General features: G+C 35.3%; 1 pseudogene; it reads left to right on the top strand.

Moving 5' to 3' along the window:
- Positions 1-25242, top strand: part of LOC126954428 (UDP-glucuronosyltransferase 2B10-like) — an 87655-nt pseudogene that overhangs the window by 22021 nt on the left and 40392 nt on the right.

Genomic DNA, 25242 nt, shown 5'->3' with positions numbered 1-25242 from the left:
TCTGCATTAGACAGCAACTGAGTGTCCTCTAATTCCATTCTGACCCTACTTGGGAGATAGCATCAGAATCCACAGGTTAGGGACTCAGCAAACAAGACACTCCTCAATGCCATTTAGAAGCCCTAGTATGTTTACGTGTGCTTTGACCAGCTAGTTACAAATCAGCATTCTCCCAACTCTTTCCTTGGTTTCGATTAATTTGCTAATGCAGTTCACAGAAGTCAATGAAATACACTTACCAGTTTATTATAAAAATTACTACATGTGATACAGGTATGGTGGAAGGGGTGTGGAGCTTGTGTGCCCTCCTGAGATGTGCCATTCTCCAGGAACCTCCATGGGTTTAGGTATCTGGAAACTCTGTGAATACTGTCCTTTTGAGTTTTTTTAAAGCCTTCATTATGTAGGCACTATTGATTAAACCATTGGCCATTGGTGATCAACTTAACCTTTAATTTCTCTATCCTTCTTGGATGTTGGGGGATGGAGATGAAAGTTCCAACTCTCTAATCCTGCTTTGGTCTTTCCAATGACCGTCCTTCATTTCAAAGTTACATAGGAACTATCAGCTATCAGTGAATTAATTAACTTACAAAAGCACATGATTTTGGAGATTCTAATGATTTTACTAGTTGTATGCCAGAATATTGGGTGAAAGACCAAATATGTGTTTTACAATAACACGCCTATACTCAATTTTTCTTGCAATATCACTTTTCATGAACTTTGTGAATGTCTTTTTCATTGTGATGATATGCCACAGATTACCTCTAAATAAAGAATACATTTTGCAAAATGAGAGATATGTAAATAAACTCATTGGTATTAACATATGTATTACATTTGAACTTTGAAGTTAAGTTTCAATTTTAATTTTACTCAAGTTGCAGAAAAAAACCTCAACTCACTGAAATGTAGCATAAAGCCACATACTAAGTACCTACGAGTTAATCATTTTTTTTCCTCAAAAAGCTACATGGCTATGTAAACAAAAAAGATTGGACAGGGTAATAAGAGTTTTAAATCTCCAAACTTGTCTGTCTGCCTTGACTGACAGCAGCTGTCCTCTGCCCAGTTATATTTCTTAGAGGGACACAGGGAGCTGAGTACATGGAATACTCAATAAGAAATATTTTAATGATGGTATGGCAAGTGAGACTTTTTTACTACCCAGGTACTAGAGATTGTTGTTACTATTCACATTCTTTGGTTCAAAAAATTTAAATTGGGTTGCATGATTAGAGTTCCGTCATTATTCTTAAATGCTTCTTTGCCATATTCTGAACTTTCCATTGAGAGATGGCCATGCGTTTATCAGGATAGTTAATTTCACAGGGGTAATATCAATTAGTAATTGAGTTTAAGGCCAAACAATTTTGCACCTAAAAAATCTCCCACACAAGGCCGTCATAGGAAATAGTCACAAACAGGATTAATCATCTTTTGTAATATTTTGAAAACACATACTACAGTATGCACAATCACTTAAATCAATTAACTTTATATTGGTAGATTGATTAACTAAAAGCTAAAATATGACATCTTCTATCATTAAAAAATGTCCTTGTTGTCCAAAAGAAGGAGGTCAGTGTAGGGAGGTCAGTGTAGGGTGTATTCACCTCCACAAGTAGAATGCATAAGTCGGGAAATAAGAAGTGGAAGTAGCCCCTTATACTATTACCAGCGATAGATGTTGTAGTAATTTTGTTTCCAGTCTCCAAGACCTTAGGGTTTAGCAGGTTCCGAGGTCCTGTTGTCTGAAGAAGAAATGCATTGTTTAGAAAGTAAATGCACTGTTCTGTGAAACTGGAAGCTGAACCTGTCTTTTCTTCTCTTCCTGAACTGAGGGGCTAATGAAAGAGATTAGCAACAAGAATGTCAGGACGTTGCTACGCAATGAACACTGAACACTATTTTGAATCCAGAACACTCACTGGAATGCTTCTTAGTACTATCATGTTCCATATTAGTTGTCAATAGAAAGTTGTGGCAAGCCTTTGTGGGCATTACCACTAAGAACTTGGATATAATATTCATTCCCTTTTCTTGTTCTTTAGACTTTGGGTTGTTAACAGCTCCCAAAGTTGCTAATTCCAGAATTCTGCATTATCCTTTGGTGGCTTCTTGCACAGATATTTAGAATATTCAGCAATAGTTAATCACTTAACATTAATTCTGCTATTAAAACATTTGCAATCAAAGTACTAAAAAGAAGCAAATACTGTAAAAGGCATTAAAATACTATGTGGGCTTGTGTCCTTTACACAAAATGTATAACAATAGTTAGACTCTGCTGTAGATAATCATGTATCTGATGCTCTGTTCCAAGACAGTATGGTCCAATAATGGCTAGTGAATGCACAAAGTCCTAAATGTTTCCCCAAATCACAAATGTTTCACTGTGAGTATATGACATGTTAAATATATATACACAATCAAAAATAATAAAATAAAAAGAAAGTATTATTTTATCAGTAACTGTGTTTATTCTCATAAAGTGCATAGTTCTCTGGGAAAATGATGAACATTTTTCATCTGTATGTAACCGCTACTTACATCACCTAACACACATCCAAGTTTGGCTACCAGAGATCAAACGATTAAAGCAATTAACCTGAGGTTCTAAACAAAGCTATGGTGACAAAATAACATCAGTATATGTGTTTGTAAATATTTATTTAATTGTACACACAAAATGAGTATTTTTTTGTAAATTTTACCTCAATTAAGAAGACATACAAATAAAAAGTGCACGTATTTACAAATGTCATCTGCACCACTATAAAGCCAATCTTTTTTTTCTAGTTTTTAAATGGAAAGATCTCACAAACTAAGCTTGGAAACACGCTCATAACGTTTGTGAAGGAAATGTCTACTTACACATCAAATTATTTATAAAGGCAGATTCTAAGTGGATCCTAAGTGAAAACCTAGAGTGCATATTTTCCATAGCTTTTTTCTCATAAACTCATGTTAGTTCAAAGACAATGGTTAGATATCTTACCCGGCAATTAACACTAAAGAAGTACCATCCAGTGTCTTAGTCCATTTGTGCTGCTATAACAAAGTACCACAGATCGGATAATATCAAAAAAAAAAAAAAATAGAAATGTAATTTACACAATTCTGGAGGCTGAGTAGTGCAAGATACAACCTTCAGCGGGTTTATCATGTGGTGATAGCTGTTCTCTGCTTCCAAAAATGGTGCCTTATTTTTATATCCTCTGAGAAGAAGGAATACTGTGTGCTCACATGGTATAAATTAGAAGGACAAAAAGGCTAAACACTGCATCAAGCTTCTTTTATATGGGCCTTAGTTACATTCACTAGCAGGAAACCCTCATGTCCTAATTACATCTTTAGGGCCTGACTTCATAACACCATCACATTGGCCATTGTTTCAATATGAAGAGTAGTGTGCATAAAGTTCTTATTTGTGTAGATTGGAGTTACTTAACAAAGGTAATAATTTTCTTACAAAAAAAGTAAAGAGGTGCAAACTCTCTCTGACCCTAATTGTTTTGAGAGATGTGAAAGAAATATTTACTGAAAAAGAATCTGAAAAACCTACATAGAAGAAAAGTAAATCAATATAATAGTAATTATACCAGACATAGAAGGGGTTTACAAGTGACCCTGCAAGTTATGGATTATCTCTTGTTCATGTTTTTCAGGAAAAAAAAAAAAGCTTTTCTTTATCATTGATTTATATTGATTATAATCCATTTCCTTGAATTGCTTAGTTGCCTACTGATATGGTTTCCATACTTGCCCTCACCTATATCTTGTATTGAATAGTAATTCCCAATACTAGAGGTGCGGTCTGGTTGGAGGTGTTTGGATCATGGGGGCAGATGCCTCATAGCTTGGTACTCTCCTTACAAGGGTGAGTTTTCATGTAAGATCTGGTTGTTCAAAAGTATGTGACACCTTTCCCCAACCCCAGGTTGACTCTTGCTCCTGCTTTTACCATGTGATATGCCTGCCCCACCCCTCCACTCCATATTTTCTGCCATGATGGTAAGCTTCTTGAGGCCACCCCAGAAGCCAAGCAGATGCCAACACCAGGCTTCCTATGAAGACTGCAGAAACGTGAGCCAATTAAACCTCATTTCTCTATAAATTACCCTATCTCAGATGTTTATTTATAGCAACGCAAGAATGGCCTAATGCACTTAATTTTTTTGTAGTTTAAGGGATATAGGCTTTATATCATGCACTGCCCTGGGGAGAAGAAATGGGCAGCTCTTGGAACGCAGACTGGCTCTGTAGGATTGGGGTAAGACATATAATTGTGATATTTCTTTATCAGTAAGGAGAGAGAGGTATGAAGAGCACATCTATAGAAAAGGTTTTGAAGACTTCCAGAATCTCTATCAGTCTGAATGAGGAGATATTTCCCTTCCAAAACAAGTCCATAAAGAGTAGAAGAAGCAACTGCTTCCTCAAATACACAGAAACCAAAACAAAGCTATCAGAAACATAAAAAATAGGAAAATATGATGCTTCTGATGAAACAAAATAAATATTCAGTAATTAATCATAAAGAAATTGAGATCTATAAATGAAAAGATTCAAAATAATTATCTTAAAAACGTCAATATGCTACAAATGAACAGCTGAAAGAGGAATAAATGAATTCAAGGAAACAATAAATGAAGAAAATGAGATACCATTGAGATAGAAACCACATTAAAAAAAAAAAAAAAAAAAACAAGCAGAAATTCTGGAGCTGAAGAATACAATTAATACAATAACTGAAATGAAAATTTAAAATTTCTCTATGGCATTGGTTTTAATGGTGTCTCTAATACCTGTTTGTATATCAAGTTTTATTTTAACATACCCGTGCCCATTCTTTAATATATTGTCTGTAGTTGTTTTTTTGCACTACAATGACAGAGTGTGTGTAACAGAGCCCATAAGACTGTCAAATCTAAAATGTTTATTATCTGAAATTTTATAGTAAAAGTTTCCTGGTCTCTGCTTTGCAGTGAAAAAATTTATTTTTCTTCTAATATATCTATAAATTTTATAATATTAATAAAAATTTATAGCTAAGTATAATTGTATTATTAATAAAGATTAAATAATACTAATTGTATTAATAAAGAACTAATGAATTCATCTGTTTCCATTTAAATTTTATTTAGAATAAACAAAGCCTTTGGGGGTTATATATATATCCCCTGAGCAGTGTACACTGTACCCAGTGTGTAGTCTTGTATCCCTCACCTGCTGCCATCCTTTCCCCCAAGTCCACAAAGTCCAATGTATCACATGTATATGAAAGCATATAAGCTGCTGTATATGTGTAAGAATATTGTTTGTAAAGGTTTTAAAATATCTTCACTAATAACACAATTGTGTTTGTTTGTTTAAGTTTTATGTTTTTAATTTTTTCTGGGGTTTCAATTTTGGTTTATTGAGTTTGTCATGCAGCTGGTGTATCAAAGTCTTTTCAGAATGTTTTTTCATTTCCTCTTATTTTAGTTAAATATGGTGACAGAATTCCTTCAGACTAAATGATAACATTATTTTCTTTACTTATTTTTACAAATTATAATAAAAAGAATTATTTCTTGGCTATCACCAAAGTGTTTAACTGTGTAGTTTGAAATTTCCCTCATAAGATACATATACATGTATATGCAGCACAGGTCTTTTTTTTTTTTTTTTATAAAAAACCCAGTTCTGGGAGATTCTGTATCTTCTATCATGAATTATAATCTTGGCCATAACTTACGGATAAATTTTGAAGTAAAATTTTAAGATAAAACTCAGAAGTTACTTCATAAAAAGCAATTACTTAATACAAAATAAGGCACATATGATATTTTAAATAATTCCCAGGAATAAGAGTTCCTGGTGACAATATTGTTTTTAAATAAAGGAATGGAACTGAGGAGATTTTTAACCAATAAATCTTCTTAGGTAAAAAACATGAAATAAAATGCCTGGGGTGAAGCCGACTTGATTATGGTAGATAAACTTGATTTGCTGCTGGATTTGGTTGACTCATATTTTAATGAGGATTTTTGCATCAATGTCCATCATGAATATTGACCTGAGGTTTTCTTTTTTTGTTTGTATCTCTACCAGGTTTTGGTATCAGGATGATGATGGCCTCAAAGAATGAGAGAAAGAAAAGTTTCTCTTTTTCACATTTTTGGGAATAGTTTCAGTAGAAATGGTAGTTAGATCTTCTTATTGAATTGAATTCTTTACCACTATGTAGTGTCCTTTTTTAATTAAATGTATTTTTTATTCTGATAGATTTTTAGGGAACAGGTGGTGTTTGATTAAATAAATAATTTAGTGGTGACTTCTGAGACTTTGGTGCACCCATCAGCAGAACAGTATACACTGTACCCAATTTGTAGTCTTTTTCGCCTTACCCCTGCCCATCCTTTCCCCCAAGTCTCCAAAGTCCAATGTACCATTCTTAGGTGTTTTCATTCTCATAACATAGCTCCCATTGTGAGTGAGAGCATATGATATTTGGTTTTCCATTCCTGAGTTACTTCACTTAGAATAATATTCTTTAATTCTATCCAGGTTGCTGTTGTAAATGCCATTATTCTGTTCCTTTTTATGGCTGAAGAGTATTCATATATATATGAATATATATATAATAGATATATGTATATACACACACTGCATTTTCTTTATCTACCCATTGATTGATGGACATTTAGACTGGTTCCAGATGTTTGCAATTGTGAATTGTGCTGCTATAAACATGCATGTGCAAGTATCTTTTTTATATAATGACCTGTTTTCCTCTATGTAGATAACCAGCACTGGGATTGCTGGATCAAAATGTAGATCTACTTTTAGTTTTTTAAGGAATCTCCACACTGTTTTCCATGGCAGTTGTACCAGTTTACATTCCCATGAACAGTGTAAGTGTTCTTTTTTCGCCACATCCATGTCAATGTCAATTATTTTCTGATTTTTTGATTAAGGCCATTCTTGCAGGATAAGGTGGTATTGCATTGCGGTTTTGATTTGCATTTCCCTAATAATTAGTGATATTGAACCTTTCTCCATATACTTGTTGGACTTTGTATATCTTCTTCTGAGAATTGTTTGTTTATCTCCTTAGCTCATTTTTGATGGGATTGTTTGTTTTTTTCTTGCTGATTTGTTTAAGCTCTTTGTAAATTTTTGATATTAGTCCTTTCTTGGATGAATAGACTGTGAAGATTTTTTTCACTCTGTGGGTTATCTGTTAACTCTGCTATAATTTCTTTTGCTTTTCAGAAGTTTTTAGTTTAATTAAGTTCCATCTATTTATCTTTTTTTTTTTTAATTGCGTTTGTTTTTGGGTACTTGGTTCTTGACTGAGCCAATGTCAAAAAAGTTTTTCCTGATGTCTTCTAGAATTTTTATGGTTTTAGGTCTTAGATTTAATTATTCTATTCATTTTGAGGTGATTTTTGTATAAGGTGAGAGATGATGGTTTTGTTTCATTCTTCTCTGTATGGGCTTGGCAATTATCCCAGCATCATTAGTTGAAAAAGGTGTCATTTATCCACTTCATGTTTTTGTTTGCTTTGTTAAAGATCAATTGGCTGTAAGTATTTGGATTTATTTCTGTGTTCTCTATTCAGTTCCAATGGTCTTATGTGCCTATATTTATACCAACCAGTACCATACTGCTTTTCTTGACTATTGCTTTATGTTATAGTTTGAAGTCGAGTGATGTGATGCCTTCCATTTGGTCTTTTGCTTAGTCTTGCTTTGATTTTGTGGGATGTTTTCTGGTTCTACATGAATTTTAGAATTGTTTTTTCTAGTTATGTGAAGAATTATGGTAGCATTTTGATGGGAATTCCGTTAAATTTATAGATTGCTTTTGGTAGTATGATCATTTTCACAATATTGATCCTACCCATACATGAGCATGGGATGTGTTTCCATTTGTTTGTGTCCTCTATAATTTCTTTTAGCATTGTGTTGTAGTTTTTCTCATAGACACCTTTCACCACCTTGGTCAGATATACTTCTATGTATTTTGTTTTATTTTCTATTTGTTGCAGCTATTGTAAAAGGGATTGTGTTCTTGATTTGATTCTCAACTTGGTTGCTATTGGTAAATAGCAGAGCGAATGATTTGTGTACATTGCTTTTATATCCTAAAACTTTGCTGAATCCATTTACCAGTTCTATAAGTTTTTCTGATCGTTTTCTAAAGTTTTCTAGATATATGATTGTATCACGAGCAAACATCAATAGTTTGAATTCCTCTTTACCAATTTGGATGACCTTTATTTCTTTCTCTTGTCTAATTGCTCTGGCTGGGACTTCCAGTACAATGTTGAAGAGAAGTGGTAAAAGTCTTGTTCCAGTTTTGAGGGGGAATGTTTTCAACCTTTTTCCTTTTTAAGTTATGTCTCTTCTATGTCAATTTCTCTGAGTGTTTAAATCATAGAGGATGCTGGATTTTGTCAAATGCTTTTTCTGTTTGTTTCTATTGAGATGATCATGTTGTTTTCGTTTTAAATTTTGTTTATGTGGCACATTACACATGTTGATTTACGTAAGCTAAACAATCCTTGCCTCTCTGATGTAAAGCCCACTTGATCATGGTGGGTTATCTTTTTGGTATGTTGTTGGATTTGGCTTGTTAGCATTTTGTTGAAGATTTTTGCATCTATGTTCATCAGGGATATTGGTCTGTAGTTTTTTTTTGTTGTTATGTCCTTCCCTGCTTTTGGTATTAGCATGATACTGGCTTCATAGAGTGAATTAAAGAAGACCACCTCTTTCTCTATCTTTTAGAATAGTGTCAATAGGGCTAGTGCCAGTTCTTCTTTGATCATTGGTTTCATAATATAGTCTCATGCAATCATACTGAGAAAAAAAGTAAGTCAAGATGTGCATATTCAATATTTATGGAAAATATTCATAAATTAACATTGGAAGTAATCTAACATCTTAAATGAAGGAATGCTTAAAAACTTATACTATATGCATACTATAGCCTTACAATAATTTTATCAATCAAATATTCAATTACACTGTGAGCCAAAATGCAAGTAAAGTGAGGTAGAAAATGGTAAATATAACAAGATGACAAGTTTTTTGTAGGAGGAAAATGTATACACAATAAAGTTAAAACTTTCTAAATAAATGGCATGTGTGTACATGTGTAAATAGAATAAAAGCCATGATGAGAACATACATATTTTACATTGGTAATATCTCTAGATAGAAATTGTAGAAATATTTCCTTTTTTTTTTTTAACCTTTTCTTACTTTTATTAAATTACTTACATTGATTTTGTAATATTCTTATGAAGTTGTCACAGAGTGGGAAACAACCAGACCACATCAGTGATGAATCAGTAAATAGAGTTTAGATTACTTCAACACTGGTGGATGAAGAAGGTTCCGGGCATCAAGACACTGAGAGTAAACACTGAGCACGTGTTACATTAAATGTGGCAACAGGTAACTGCAATCTCACAGAATGCCTAGATGCCCCATGTGTCATCTGGAATAGTGGTACAATGACTCTCACATTAACATTGATGTCTTAAGATTAAAAATCATATTTGAAAAAATATACAGCAATATATGATCTTCACAGTCAATATTTGGATCTTTTTCTTTGTTTCATAAACAACAGTTAAAAACAGTTTTACCCTAACGATTAAATCTGAAGCTTTATAAATTTAAATATTGGCATAGATTGGAGAAAACAAATCAGAATAAATATCAATCAATTTTAGCCAAGCACATCTTCACCAGGAAGTGTAGTGTGAGTGAGCTACTCATGAAGGTGACAGATCTCCCCTGCAGAAAGCCCTGGGGGCCTCTCCCATTATGGTGCAAGTGCTGCTGCCTCCGAGACACAGCAAAGTGACGATGAGAGCTCCTCACATGCAGTTATAGATAACCTATCAATTTAACAGTGTGATTTCAGGGTAAAGTCCTTCCACCTAAACAATAACCTGAAAAATATGATCATTCTACCATCTAACTATATACTGTACAATTCTGTATTATAAATGAGAGTTTCAGGACTAATTCATAGAAATTTCAAACCACAACCAGACTCCAGAATGTCAGTGATTCTTCACCATTTTTAACAGTTACTTTTTGTCTTTTTTGAAAAAAGACTGGAAACCTCTGACAAAATTTAAGGAAATGTAAAGGATTATAGAGGAAGATAAATGTAGACATAAAATAATCCCAAATCTGAGTAACTTATCCTCAGGGCTTATAGTTAGGGAAGCAAACCATTGATAGCTTCAAACCAAAACAATTCTGTGGAAAACCTGCCTGAAATAAAGATAAGTGATTTAGTAGGATGACTATATAGAATTAAAGCCAAGTAGTGTCACTTTCCAAGAACCTATAATAGTAACTCTAATATTATAAGTGAAGAGTCTGGGTATAATATTTTCTAACATTATCTTTCTGACTACTATGTAATAGCTCCATTTCATTTCTCCCTTATGCGCGCGCGCACACACACACACACATGCACACACACATATTTACATAAATACCCTTAGTAGAGGCCCACTGTCTCATATTACACATCTTCTTGATAAGAAACTGAGTGATTCAGTCAGTTAAAATACATAATTTCCTCCAATAATTCCTAATAATACTTGATTTTCTCTCTTTAGTAATTTGTACCATTTATTTCAGTAGTGCCTGCTGTGCTGTTACTCTTTTGTGATGGAAAAAATTCTTTTGTCACAGGAAATGCAAGAGTTTATCCAGAGTTCTGGAGAAAATGGTGTTGTGGTCTTTTCTCTGGCGTCAATGGTCATTAACATGACAGAAGAAAGGACCAATGTAACTGCAACAGCCATTGCCAAGATCCCACAGAAGGACAGATAAAGTTCCTTACTGGTATGGAAAACTACTAAAAGAGGCTGTGAAATTCTGTAAATAATTCAATTATAGAAATTTCCTGACTAGAAATGTAGCTCCTGGAAAAGCTCTAATTATCAGATATTAGTTCAAAATCAAAAATATAGGGGGCGGAGCAAGATGGCCGAATAGGAACAGCTCTAGTCTCCAACTCCCAGAGCAAGTGACACAGAAGACAGGTGATTTCTGCATTTTCAACTGAGGTACTGGGTTCATCTCACTAGGGAGTGCCAGACAATTGGTGCTGGTCAGCTGCTGCAGCCCGACCAGCGAGAGCTGAAACAGGGCGAGGCATTGCCTCACCTGGGAAGCGCAAGGGGGAAGGGAATCCCTTTTCCCAGCCAGGGGAACTGAGACACACAACACCTGGAAAATCAGGTAACTCCCACCCCAATACTGCACTTTAAGCAAACGGGCACACCAGGAGATTATATCCCACACCTGGCCAGGAGGGTCCCATGCCCACGGAGCCTACCTCATTGCTAGCACAGCAGTCTGTGATCTAACCACAAGGCAGCAGCGAGGCTGGGGGAGGGGTGCCCACCATTGCTGAGGCTTAAGTAGGTAAACAAAGCCGCTGGGAAGCTCGCACTGGGAGGAGCTCACAGCAGCTCAAGGAAACTTGCCTGTCTCTGTAGACTCCACCTCTGGGGACAGGGCACAGCTAAACAACAACAAAAGCAGCAGAAACCTCTGCAGACACAAATGACTCTGTCTGACAGCTTTGAAGAGAGCAGTGGATCTACCAACAAGGAGGTTGAGATCTGAGAAGGGACAGACTCCCTGCTCAAGTGGGTCCCTGACCCCTGAGTAGCCTAACTGGGAGACATACCCCACTAGGGGAAGTCTGACACCCCACACCTCACAGGGTGGAGTACACCCCTGAGAGGAAGCTTCCAAAGCAAGAATCAGACAGGTACACTCGCTGTTCAGAAATATTCTATCTTCTGCAGCCTCTGCTGCTGATACCCAGGCAAACAGGGTCTGGAGTGGACCTCAAGCAATCTCCAACAGACCTACAGCTGAGGGTACTGACTGTGAGAAGGAAAACTATCAAACAGGAAGGACACCTACACCAAAACCCCATCAGTACGTCACCATCATCAAAGACCAGAGGCAGATAAAACCACAAAGATGGGGAAAAAGCAGGGCAGAAAAGCTGGAAATTCAAAAAATAAGAGCGCATCTCCCCCGGCAAAGGAGCGCAGCTCATCGCCAGCAACGGATCAAAGCTGGATGGAGAATGACTTTGACGGGATGAGAGAAGAAGGCTTCAGTCCATCAAACTTCTCAGAGCTAAAGGAGGAATTACGTACCCAGCGCAAAGAAACAAAATTTTGAAAAAAAAAGTGGAAGAATTGATAGCTAGAGTAATTAATGCAGAGAAGATCATAAAGGAAATGAAAGAGATGAAAACCATGACACGAGAAATATGTGACAAATGCACAAGCTTCAGTAACCGACTCGATCAACTGGAAGAGTATCAGCGATTGAGGATCAAATGAATGAAATTAAGTGAGAAGAGGAACCAAAAGAAAAAAGAAGAAAAAGAAATGAACAAAGCCTGCAAGAAGTATGGGATTATGTAAAAAGACCAAATCTACGTCTGATGGGGTGCCTGAAAGTGAGGGGGAAAATGGAACCAAGTTGGAAAACACTCTTCAGGATATCAGCCAGGAGAACTTCCCCAACCTAGAAGGGCAGGCCAACATTCAAATACAGGAAATAGAGAGAATGTCACAAAGATACTCCTCGAGAAGAGCAACTCCAAGACACATAATTGCCAGATTCACCAAAGTTGAAATGAAGGAAAAGATCTTAAGGGCAGCCAGAGAGAAAGGTCGGGTTACCCACAAAGGGAAGCCCATCAGACTAACAGCAGATCTCTCGGCAGAAACTCTACAAGCCAGAAGAGAGTGGTTGCCAATATTCAACATTCTTAAAGAAAAGAATTTTCAACCCAGAATTTCATATCCACCCAAACTAAGTTTCATAAGTGAAGGAGAAATAAAATCCTTTACAGATAAGCAAATGCTTAGAGATTTTGTCACCACTAGGCCTGCCTTACAAGAGACCATGAAGGAAGCACTAAACAGGGAAAGGAACAACCGGTACCAGCCATTGCAAAAACATGCCAAAATGTAAAGACCATTTAGGCTAGGAAGAAACTGCATCAACTAATGAGCAAAATAACCAGTTAATATCATAATGGCAGGATCAAGTTCACACATAACAATCTTAACCTTAAATGTAAACAGACTAAATGTTCCAATTAAGAGACACAGACTGGCAAACTGGATAAAGAGTCAAGACCCATCAGTCTGCTGTATTCAGGAGACCCATCTCACATGCAGAGACATACATAGGCTCAAAATAAAGGGATGGAGGAAGATCTACCAAGCAAATGGAGAACAAAAAAAAGCAGTGGTTGCAATACTAGTCTCCGATAAAACAGACTTTAAATCATCAAAGATCAAAAGAGACAGAGAAGGCCATTACATAATGGTAAAGGGATCAATTCAACAGGAAGAGCTAACTATCCTAAATAGAGCACCCAGATTCATAAAGCAAGTCCTTAGAGACTTACAAAGAGACTTAGACTCCCATACAATAATAATGGGAGACTTCAACACTCCACTGTCAACATTAGACAGATCAACGAGACAGAAAGTTAACAAGGATATCCAGGAATTGAACTCATCTCTGCAGCAAGCAGACCTAATAGACATCTGTAGAACTCTCCACCCCAAATCAACAGAATATACATTCTTCTCAGCACCACATCGTACTTATTCCAAAATTGACCACGTAATTGGAAGTAAAGCACTCCTCAGCAAATGTACAAGAACAGAAATTATAACAAACTGTCTCTCAGACCACAGTGCAATCAAACTAGAACTCAGGACTAAGAAACTCATTCAAAACCGCTCAACTATATGGAAACTGAACAACCTGCTCCTGAATGACTACTGGATACATAACGAAATGAAGGCAGAAATAAAGATGTTCTTTGAAACCAATGAGAACAAAGATACAACATACCAGAATCTCTGGGACACATTTAAAGCAGTGTGTAGAGGGAAATTTATAGCACTAAATGCCCACAGAGAAAGTAGGAAAGATCTAAAATTGACACCATAACATCACAATTAAAAGAACTAGAGAAGCAAGAGCAAAGACATTCGAAAGCTAGCAGAAGGCAAGAAATAACTAAGATCAGAGCAGAACTGAAGGAGATAGAGACACAAAAAACCCTCCAAAAAATCAATGAGTCCAGGAGTTGGTTTTTTGAAAAGATCAACAAAATTGACAGACCACTAGCAAGACTAATAAAGAAGAAAAGAGAGAAGAATCAAATAGATGCAATAAAAAATGATAAAGGGGATATCACCACGGACCCCACAGAAATACAAAGTACCATCAGAGAATACTATAAACACCTCTATGCAAATAAACTAGAAAATCTAGAAGAAATGGATAATTTCCTGGACACTTACACTCCTCCAAGACTAAACCAGGAAGAAGTTGAATCCCTGAATAGACCAATAGCAGGCTCTGAAATTGAGGCAATAATTAATAGCCTACCAACCAAAAAAAGTCCAGGATCAGATGGATTCACAGCTGAATTCTACTAGAGGTACAAGGAGGAGCTGGTACCATTCCTTCTGAAACTATTCCAATCAATAGAAAAAGAGGGAATCCTCCCTAACTCATTTTATGAGGCCAACATCATCCTGATACCAAAGCCTGGCAGAGACACAACAAAAAAAGAGAATTTTAGACCAATATCCCTGATGAACATAGATGCAAAAATCCTGAATAAAACACTGACAAACCGAATTCAGCAGCACATCAAAAAGCTTTTCCACCATGATCAAGTAGACTTCATCCCTGGGATGCAAGGCTGGTTCAACATTCACAAATCAATAAACATAATCCAGCATAAAAACAGAACCAAAGACAAGAACCACATGATTATCTCAATAGATGCAGAAAAGGCTTTTGACAAAATTCAACAGCCCTTCAAGCTAAAAACGCTCAATAAATTTGGTATTTTGGAATGTACCTGAAAATAATAAGAGCTATTTATGACAAACCCACAGCCAATATCATACTGAATGGGCAAAAACTGGAAAAATTCCCTTTGAAAACTGGCACAAGACAGGGATGCCCTCTCTCACCACTCCTATTCAACATAGTGTTGGAAATTCTGGCTAGGACAATCAGGCAAGAGAAAGAAATCAAGGGTATTCAGTTAGGAAAAGAAGAAGTCAATTGTCCCTGTTTGCAGATGACATGATTGTATATTTAGAAAACCCCATTGTCTCAGCCCAAAATCTCCTTAAGCTGAGAAGCAACTGCAGCAAAATCTCGGGATACAAAATTAATGGGCAAAAATCATAAGCATTCTTATACACCAGTAACAGACAAACAGAGAGCCCAATCAGGAATGAACTTCCATTCACAATTGCTTCAAAGAGAATCAAATACCTAGGAATCCAACTTACAAGGGATGTAAAGGACCTCTTCAAGGAGAACTACAAACCACTGCGCAGTGAAATAAAAGAGGACACAAACAAATGGAAGAACATACCATGCTCATGGATAGGAAGAATCAATATTGTGAAAATGGCCATACTGCCCAAGGTTATTTATAGATTCAATGCCATCCCCATCAAGCTACCAATGAGTTTCTTCACAGAACTGGAAAAAACTGCTTTAAAGTTCATATGGAACCAAAAAAGAGCCCACATCTCCAAGACAATCCTAAGTCAAAAGAACAAAGCTGGAGGCCTCACGCTACCTGACTTCAAACTATACCACAAGGCTACAGTAACCAAAACAGCATGGTACTGGTACCAAAACAGAGATATAGAACAATGGAACAGAACAGAGTCCTCAAAAATAATACCACACATCTACAGCCATCTGATCTTTGACAAACCTGAGAGAAACAAGAAATGGGGAAAGGATTCCCTATTTAATAAATGGTGCTGGGAAAATTGGCTAGCCATAAGTAGAAAGCTGAAACTGCATCCTTTCCTTACTCCTTATACAAAAATTAATTCAAGATGCATTAGAGACTTAAATGTTAGACCTAATGCCATAAAAACCCTAGAGGAAAACCTAGGTAATACCATTCAGGACATAGGCATGGGCAAAGACTTCATGTCTAAAACACCAAAAGCAACAGAAGCAAAAGCAAAAATTGACAAATGGGATCTAATTAAACTAAAGAGCTTCTGCACAGAAAAGAAACTACCATCAGAGTGAACAGGCAACCTACAGAATGGGAGAAGATTTTTGCAATCTACTCATCTGACAAAGGACTAATATCCAGAACCTACAAAGAACTCAAAGAAATTTACAAGAAAAAACAAACAACCCCATCAAAAAGTGGGCAAAGTATATGAACAAACATTTCTCAAAAGAAGACATTCATACAGCCAACAGACACATGAAAAAATGCTCATCATCACTGGCCATCAGAGAAATGCAAATCAAAACCACAATGAGATACCATCTCACACCAGTTAGAATGGCGATCATTAAAAAGTCAGGAAACAACAGGTGCTGGAGAGGATGTGGAAAAATAGGAACGCTTTTACACTATTGGTGGGATTGTAAACTAGTTCAACCATTATGGAAAACAGTATGGCGATTCCTCAAGGATCTAAAACTAGATGTGTCATATGACCCAGCCATCCCATTACTGGGTATATACCCAAAGGATTATAAATCATGCTGCTATAAAGACACATGCACACGTATGTTTGTTGCGGGCACTATTCACAATAGCAAAGACTTGGAATCTACCCAAATGTCCATCAGTGACAAACTGGATTAAGAAAATGTGGCACATATACACCATGGAATACCATGCAAACATAAAAAAGGATGAGTTTGTGTCCTTTGTAGGGACATGGATGCAGCTGGAAACCATCATTCTTAGCAAACTATCACAAGAACAGAAAACCAAACATCGCATGTTCTCACTCATAGGTGGGAACTGAACAATGAGATCACTTGGACTTGGGAAGGGGAACATCACACACTGGGGCCTATCATGGGGAGGACGTAGTGGGGAGGGATTGCATTGGGAGTTCTACCTGATGTAAATGATGAGTTGATGGGTGCTGACGCATTGATGGGTGCAGCACACCAACATGGCACAAGTATACATATGTAACAAACCTGCACATTATGCACATCTACCCTAGAACTTAAAGTATAATAATAATAATAAATTAATTAAAAAAATATATAGGCCAGGCGCAGTGGCTCACACCTGTAATCCCAGAACTCTAGGAGGCTGATACAGGTGGATCACAAGGTCAAGAAATTGAGACCATCCTGGCCAACATAGTGAAACCCCGTCTCTACTAAAAATACAAAAAAAATTTGCCGGGCCTAGTGAGGGACTCCTGTAGTCCCAACTACTCAGGAGGCTGAGCAGGAGAATGGCATGAACCCGGGAGGCAGAGCTTGCAGTGAGCCAAGGTCGTGCCACTGCACTCTAGCCCGGGTGACTGAGCGAGACTCTGCCTCAAAAAAAAAAAAAAAAAAAAAAAAAAAAAAAAAAAAAAAAAATCAGAAATATACATGGAAGAGGCGAAAATAATACAAAGGGTATACTCATGGATAATAAATGTGGCACTAATATTGTGATCAGGAATAAATATATTAAGACGTGTAGGTAAAGTTTTGATATTATCATGATATTGGGATCGCATAAGAGGTATCACCAAATTATTTGCCTGTCATTTGATACTTATGTTTAGGGATTTCTGAGTGTGTTGAACACACTACAGATGTTATCAGAAGAAGTTTCATTTTAATGGGCAACTTCACTAGCACAATAACGATAGCAGTTATTTCAAAATGTCTAACATGCATCATGCAGTTTAGGCTTGGCATGTAATCCAGCCTCATATACTGCCTCTACACATTTTGGAATAGGCCTATCTAAGTGATGTTCAGGGTACTATTCAGAGAAAGAATGGCCTAGGCTGACAGACTTAGTCCAAGTTCCCACCAGACAGGTAGATTTAGAGAAAGAGTAAAAGCAGCCTTCCTTGCTGGACTGGGCCCAGCCAGTGTCTGAAGCAGGAAGATGAATGAGAAAGGATGGAGATAGATCTTGACCTGAAGGTGGATGCTGTGCTGCATAAAATGTGGTCCCACAAGGACTCAGCACTAACTATCAGATTAACAACTCCTCCCAATAGAGGCTGCAGAAGGAAATATAGGAAGGAGTCAAACAGAAGGAAGCCAGGTGGGGGAACAGGTTCAGATGCTCCCTCCATAGAACATAGTAGGAAACATATTTTCTTCTGTATAGAATAAAATGGTGACATTTGTGTATTTGTCAATTACTTTTTAGTTCCCTATCTGATAGTCTTCTTGTAATGACCTATACTAACGTTTTTTGCTGAAAACTCAGTTATTTTAATACTGATATAACAAATAAAAGTTAAACACTATAAATTATTGTTCAGTTTATGAGGATTGCTTGGGAGTTCCATAACTAATAACTCAAACATAAAAATGTCTTGGCTATAGTAGAACATATTCATCACTGTTGTCAAAGCTTTGTAGCACATTGTCTAAGTGTTAAGAATCAGTTGCCAAATTCAGAAAAACACAATTTTGAATTTATTCAACAGATCTATTTTTATTTGATACCAAAATGTTCCTCATTTGAATGCTGAAAAAACAACCAAAATTAGCAATACTGATAATGCTCTAAATTTGTCTCAGAAATTGTCCCTTGAAATTTCTCCTTGAAGTAGTGCTTGATAATTTGTAATTTGAAAGAAGTTATACATGCACCCTTTGTAGCATTGATTTATTTCTTACAATTAGTTTATTTTATCAACTTGCTTTTTTGTCCATCAAAGAACACCAAACTCTAATATAATAACTTATAGACAAGCAGAATTACATGAACTACTTCCTATGTTACTAAAAAATGAATAAATTAATATTTAATGTGGAAGATGAAAACTAGTATAAAACACATAAAAAATAAACATATAGGTCTCTACTAAATTGTTACTACTTATTCTCGCTAGAATTATAAAGACTATTTAAATATTTTTCATACATATAATTTTTTAGAATTTTTATATGTTTAGAATTAAATTTATTTTATTTTTTAACTTTCATTTTAAGTTTAGGCATATAGGTGTAGGTTTCTTACATAGATAAATTTGTGTCATGGGGGTTTGTTTCACAGATTGTTTAATCATCCAGACATTAAGATCAGTACCCATTAGTTATTTTACCTGATCTTCTCTCTCCTCCTGCCCTCCACCCTCCAATACACCCCAGTGTATGTTGTTCCCCACTATGTTTCCATGTGTTCTCATCTTTTAGCTTACACTTCATGGTGAGAACATGTGATATTTGGATTTCTGTTTCTATTCTAGTTTGCTAAAGATAACAGCTTCCAGCTCCATATATGTCCCTGTAAAATACAAAGTCTTGTTTTTTTATGGCTGCATAATATTCCATGATGTATATGTACTCTATTCCATTTTCTTTATTCAGTCAAACATTGATGGACATTAAGGTTGGTTCCATATCTTTACTATTTTGAATACTACTGCTATTAATAAACATGTGTATGTGCCTTTATAAGGGAATCATTCTTCATCCTTTACTTATATGCCCACTAATGAGATTGGTGAGTTGAATTGTATTTTAGCCTCCAGGTTTTTGAGGAAGTGCCACACTGTCTTCCACAATGGTTGAACCAACTTACACTCCCACTAACAGAGTATAAGCATTCCTTTTTCTACACAATGTCACTAGCATGTACTACCTTTTGAGTTTATAATAGCCATTATGACTGGTGCAAAATAGTATCTATTGTGATTTTGATTTGCATTTCTCCAATGAGCAGTGATATTAAGCTTTTTTCATATGATGGTTGGCCACACATAGGTCTTCTTTTGAAAAGTGTAACAATTTTTTTAAATACTTGAACTTTTCATTTATAATCTCATTTTTCTAAGCTATTATTTGGAAAATCCTGATTTCCTTACGTATTTAACTAATTATAGAAGTTAAGAAAATGAAGTGTTGGCATCCTGTTTACATCAGTCTTTGAGTAGTTTTATTACCCAGCATCTCCTGATCTCATTCTTAATCTCTTTAGTGTTCTAACATTCTATAATTTTGGAGTTCTACTCATGGAATAAGATATTTTCTTTACTGTAGCAGGTTCTGTGGAGATTTGATGGGAATAGACCACATGCCTTAGGACTCAGTACTCGGGTGTACAAGTGGATACCCTAGAATGACCTTCTTGGCATGACTCTGGAGTACAAATACTGAATATATTAGTAACAGCCCATTGGAGTATTAATAACTAATCATGAAATAAGCTTATTGAAAATGTATTATGGAAAAACTTAAAAATAAAATGAAACTTCTTTATATTTATTTTCCTTTCCTATGGGGAAAATAATAAGATATAATTGTCGGCATTTTATGATATACATTCACATTCTTTATGGTCAGAATCAGAGTATTTTTATTTCAGGTGTTATTACGTCACACCGAATTTTTTACAACTTCATAGATTGTCTCTTTGTCTCCTATTTCTATAACTTTACACCTGTTCTTTCTTTTTATGCAGGGTTATTTCATATGTCACTAAAAATAACAGCTCTTCTGCTATCACCAGGGACTCTGCATTTTCTGTAGGATTAAATTCCTAATCTTAATCATAATGTGATGACATATTTCATGATGAAGTGTGACATGTCCTTCCTCAATCCTAGCACCACCACCACCCCACTACCTGCTGCCTTGCACATCTCACATATCACACTCTGTGACTGCACTTAGAAGAACACATTCTTACATGTTCATCTCTTTTCTTTGCTTCTTCTTCTTTTTTTTTTTTTTTTTTGCATATTTTATTTAGATTGCACTTTTTCTTTAGTACAACTGGTAATCTTGTTTAATTTTTTTTCATTCTGAATTCACACACACCATATAGCTTTCACTTACAGCTCCAGCAGAAGTAGGCACACCTTCCTCTGAAGTCTGAAACACAATTTAGTTTAGTTCCACGTTTTAGCTAGAAAACACTGTCACTTGAGCGTTTAGTTGTTCTTTCCTCATTTTATTCCTATGCGTAATATTGCTAAAATTTATCCGATCCTAGGTCATCCAAAAACCAGGACTTTTATAACTCGTGGTGGATCCAATGGCATCACGAGGTGATCTACCATGGGATCCCTACGGTGGGCATTGCATTGTATGAGGATTAACCTGATAACATTGCATAAATGAAGGCCAAGGAAGCAGCTATTAGATTGGACTTCAACACAGTTTCAAGTACAGACTCGCTCAATGCACTGAATACAGTAATTAATGACCCTTTGTGAGTGTAACAATATTTTTGTACTAGGTGGTATTTTTAGATAGCTTATCTATTCAATAGTAAGTATGAGTTTCATCCTTTTTTTAAGAGTCTAATTTTGAAAGAATTTACATGATGTAACCAACCTGAAATCATCTTTTATTTTTGAACGGTTATTTAAAAATTGTGTTTTGAACTCCATACATGTAATAGGTATCCAATAGTGAAGCAATGTTCTATACAAAAATAATTTTAAGTAGTATAGCTAATATAAAAAAGGCAGGTTTTTTAAAAAAATTACATGATCAATCTGCAGTAGAAAGGAAGGATAAACTTAAAGAAATATGGTAAAATATTTTAATTAAATATTGAAAATGTCTAAAAGTATAACTATTTTCTTCATGAAAAATTCATTTTTATTGTTTTCATTATTGTAACAAGCTTGATAATTACATGTAATTTTCATGACTTAAAACCCATGTATTTAAGGTGTAAAATCCCATTATATTTAGAATGCTTATGAGTCATGAAGCCATCTGGAATGATACAATTTAGGGTGTTGTGAAAGTGACTTCTTTCACTGAGCATAATTTTTTTTTTAAATAGCTTTTAGATTCATTCATGTTGCAATGTGTATTAATACTTCATTTCTTTTTGAAGCAGTATAATATTTTATGGTATGGATATGCCATATTTTCTTTGTTCACTTAGTTCATTGACCTTTTGATTGTGTTCAGTTGTGGTTACTAGGAACATTGCTACACATGTTTTTGCATAAATATGTTTTTCTTTGGGATTGATACTATAAGTGGAATTCCTGGCTCTTGTGGGAACTATATGTTTATGAAGAGCTGCTAAACTGTTTTCCAAAGTACTTGTTCCATTTGTCATTACTACCAACAATGCAAGAGGGTTCAAATTCCTCCACACTGTTGCCAACACGTATTATTATCTTTTTGCTGTAGCCTTCTTAGTGGGAGTGAAATGATCTCTCATTGTGGTTTTCTATTGGATTTTCATTACAGCTAAAAATGTGGAGCATTGTTATATGTGCTTACTGACCATATACCTTCTTTGGAAAAATGTCTATTCCAATCCTTGAAACATTTTTAAACTTTGCAACTTGTCTTATTATTGAGTTTTAAGAACTAATTATATATCATGAATATTATGTTAGATACATAATTTTCAAATATTTTGTTTCATCTTGGTGTGCTAACATTTTACTTTTTTGATGATGGTTTTTGAAGCACAAAAATTTTAATTTTAGTAAATTAAATTTTTAACAATTGGTTTATTTATACTCTGAAGATACAACGTGCAAAATGTCTACCCAGTCCAGCTACCATCAATTCAGCATTTATAACTACTATCAATAATGTTTTTATGTAAGAAAGGTATCACCTAAAGGAATGCTTTTATAACAGATTGTACCATAAAACAGGTTGGACCAATATAAAAGAAATATAAAATAAGGTGATTTATTTAAATGTAAATATACAGATAATTCCATTAAATCTAAAGAGACTTTAAAAAGAGGAGCAAATAATGAGAAATGACATAGAACATTAGAAGAACAGAGTTAACAAATAGAACCTTATAATGTAACATGATACACACACACACATGCATATATATATATATATATATGCACATATATGTATTTTATATATATCAACTGGAAGACACATTTTCTTAGAGCATATTGAATTTTTAATAATTATTTGAAGTGATATGTGGTGGGGTATAAATCAGGTTTTTTCCTAAAATTTATGGCAAAATGTTTATTATTTTAGAGCTTTATTCATTTCTCCAGTGGAATGTATGTGAAATTAGAAATATAGCAACTGCTACCTGCTTCCTACATTAATATTGAACTATTTTACAATATTAACAAAATCAAGACATCTTTGTCCAAAAAAAAAAAAAATTAGAAATGGAGAAATGAGTGAGTGAGTGGTGGAAAGAACACCGGATTAAAAGTCAGGAGAGCTGGAGTCCAGCCCCACACTTCTGCTGAGCCAATCTTTCACCCTGAGTCTCAGTTTAACCATTTTTTTCTGGTCATTTAAAAATATTCATCTGGTTGATTTTATTCTCATATTTTAAATTATTTCAATAGATTTTAGGGAACAGGTGGTGTTTGATTAGATGGATAATTTATTTAGTTGTGATCTCTGAAATTTTGACACATCCATCACCCAAGCAGTGTACACAGCACCCAAAGTGTAGTCTTTTATCCCTCTTCCCATTCCGACCTTTCCCAGAGTGCTGAGAGTCCATTATATTACTCTTACGCCTTGGCGTTTACATAGCTTAGCTCCAACTTACAAGTGAGAACATCCAATATTTGGCTACCTAATCCTCAATTACTTCACTTAGAATAATGGTCTCCAACTCCATCCAGGTTGCTGTTAACGGCATTATTTTGTTCCTTTTTATGGCTGAGTAGTATTCCAAGGTGTGTGCCTGTGTGTGTGGGGGGGGGGGGGGGGGGGGGGGTGGGTGTGTATCACATTTTCTTTATCCTGCCATTGTTTGATGGACATTTAGGTTTGTTCCATATTTTTACAGTTGGCAATTGTACTCCTCTGAAGATGTGTGTGCATGAGTGTTTGCATATAATGACTTCTTTTTTTCTGGGTAGATACCCAGTAGTAGGATAGCTGGGTAAAAATGTAGATCTACTTTTAGTTCTTTAAGAAATCTCCATACTGTTTTCTATAGTGGTTGTACTAGTTTACATTCCCACCAGCAGTGTAAAAGTGTTCCCTTTTATCACATCCATGCCAGTATTGTATTATTTGGGGGCTCTTTAATCATGTCCATTCTTACAGGAGGACAGTAGTATTGCATTGTGGTTTTGATTTGCATTTCCATGATAATTAGTAATGTTAAGCATTTTTTAATGTTTGTTGGACATTTGTATATTTTCTTTTGAGAACTGTCAATTCATGATCAGCCTACTTTTTGATGATATTATTAGTTTTTATCTTGTTAATTTGTTTGAACTCTTCATAGATTCTGAATATTAGTCCTTTGTCAGGTGCATAGTTGGTGAATATTTTCTCCCACTCTGTGAGTTGTCTGTTTACTCAGCTGATTATTTATTTTGCTGTGCAGAAGCTTTTTAGTTTAATTAAGCCACATCTATTTATCTTTGTTTTTGTTGCATTTGCTTTTGGGTTCTTTATCATGAAGTCCTTGTTAAGCCAATGTCCAGAAGAGACTTTCTGATGTTACCTCCTAGAGTTTTTATTGTTTCAGGCCTTAGGTTTAATTTTTTCATCCATCTTAAGTAGATTTTTTTAAATAAGTTGAGAGATGTGGATTCAATATCATTCTACTACATGTGGTTTGTCAATTATCCCAGCATCATTGGTTGAATAGGGTGTCCTTTCTCCACTTTATGTTTTTGTTTGCTTTGTCAAAGATCAGTTAGCTATAAGTATTTGGCTTTACTTCTGGATTCTGTATTCTGTTCCATTGATCGACATGCCTGTTTTTATACCAGTGCCACCCTGTTTCAGTAGCTACAGCCTTGTAGTAGTTTGAAGTTGGGTAGTGGCACACTTCCAGATTTGTTCTTTTTGCTTAGGCTTGCTTTGGCTATGCAGACTTCAAACTGAGAATCAAATCAAGAATTCAACCTTTTTCACAACAGCTGATTCAAAAAGAAAAAAAAAAAAAACATAAAATACTTAGAAATATACTCAACCAAGAAGGTGAAAGACCTCCACTAAGAAAACTACAAAATACTGTCAAAAAAATCATAGACGATACAAACAAATGGAAACATCTCCCATGCTCATGGATGGATAGAATCAATGTTATGAAAATGAGCATACAGTCAAAAGCAGTCTATGAATTCAGTGTAATTCTCATCAACATACCATCATAATTCTTAATAGAGCTAGAAAAAAAATCCTAAATTCCATATTGGTTTTATTCTCATTTATGACCTTTAG

This window comes from Macaca thibetana, chromosome 5 (genome assembly GCF_024542745.1).
Source record: "Macaca thibetana thibetana isolate TM-01 chromosome 5, ASM2454274v1, whole genome shotgun sequence".
In the NCBI taxonomy this organism is placed as follows: Eukaryota; Metazoa; Chordata; class Mammalia; order Primates; family Cercopithecidae; genus Macaca; species Macaca thibetana.
The sequence above is the reverse complement of the archived record's forward strand: the minus strand, read 5'-3'. Positions and strand labels throughout refer to the sequence as shown.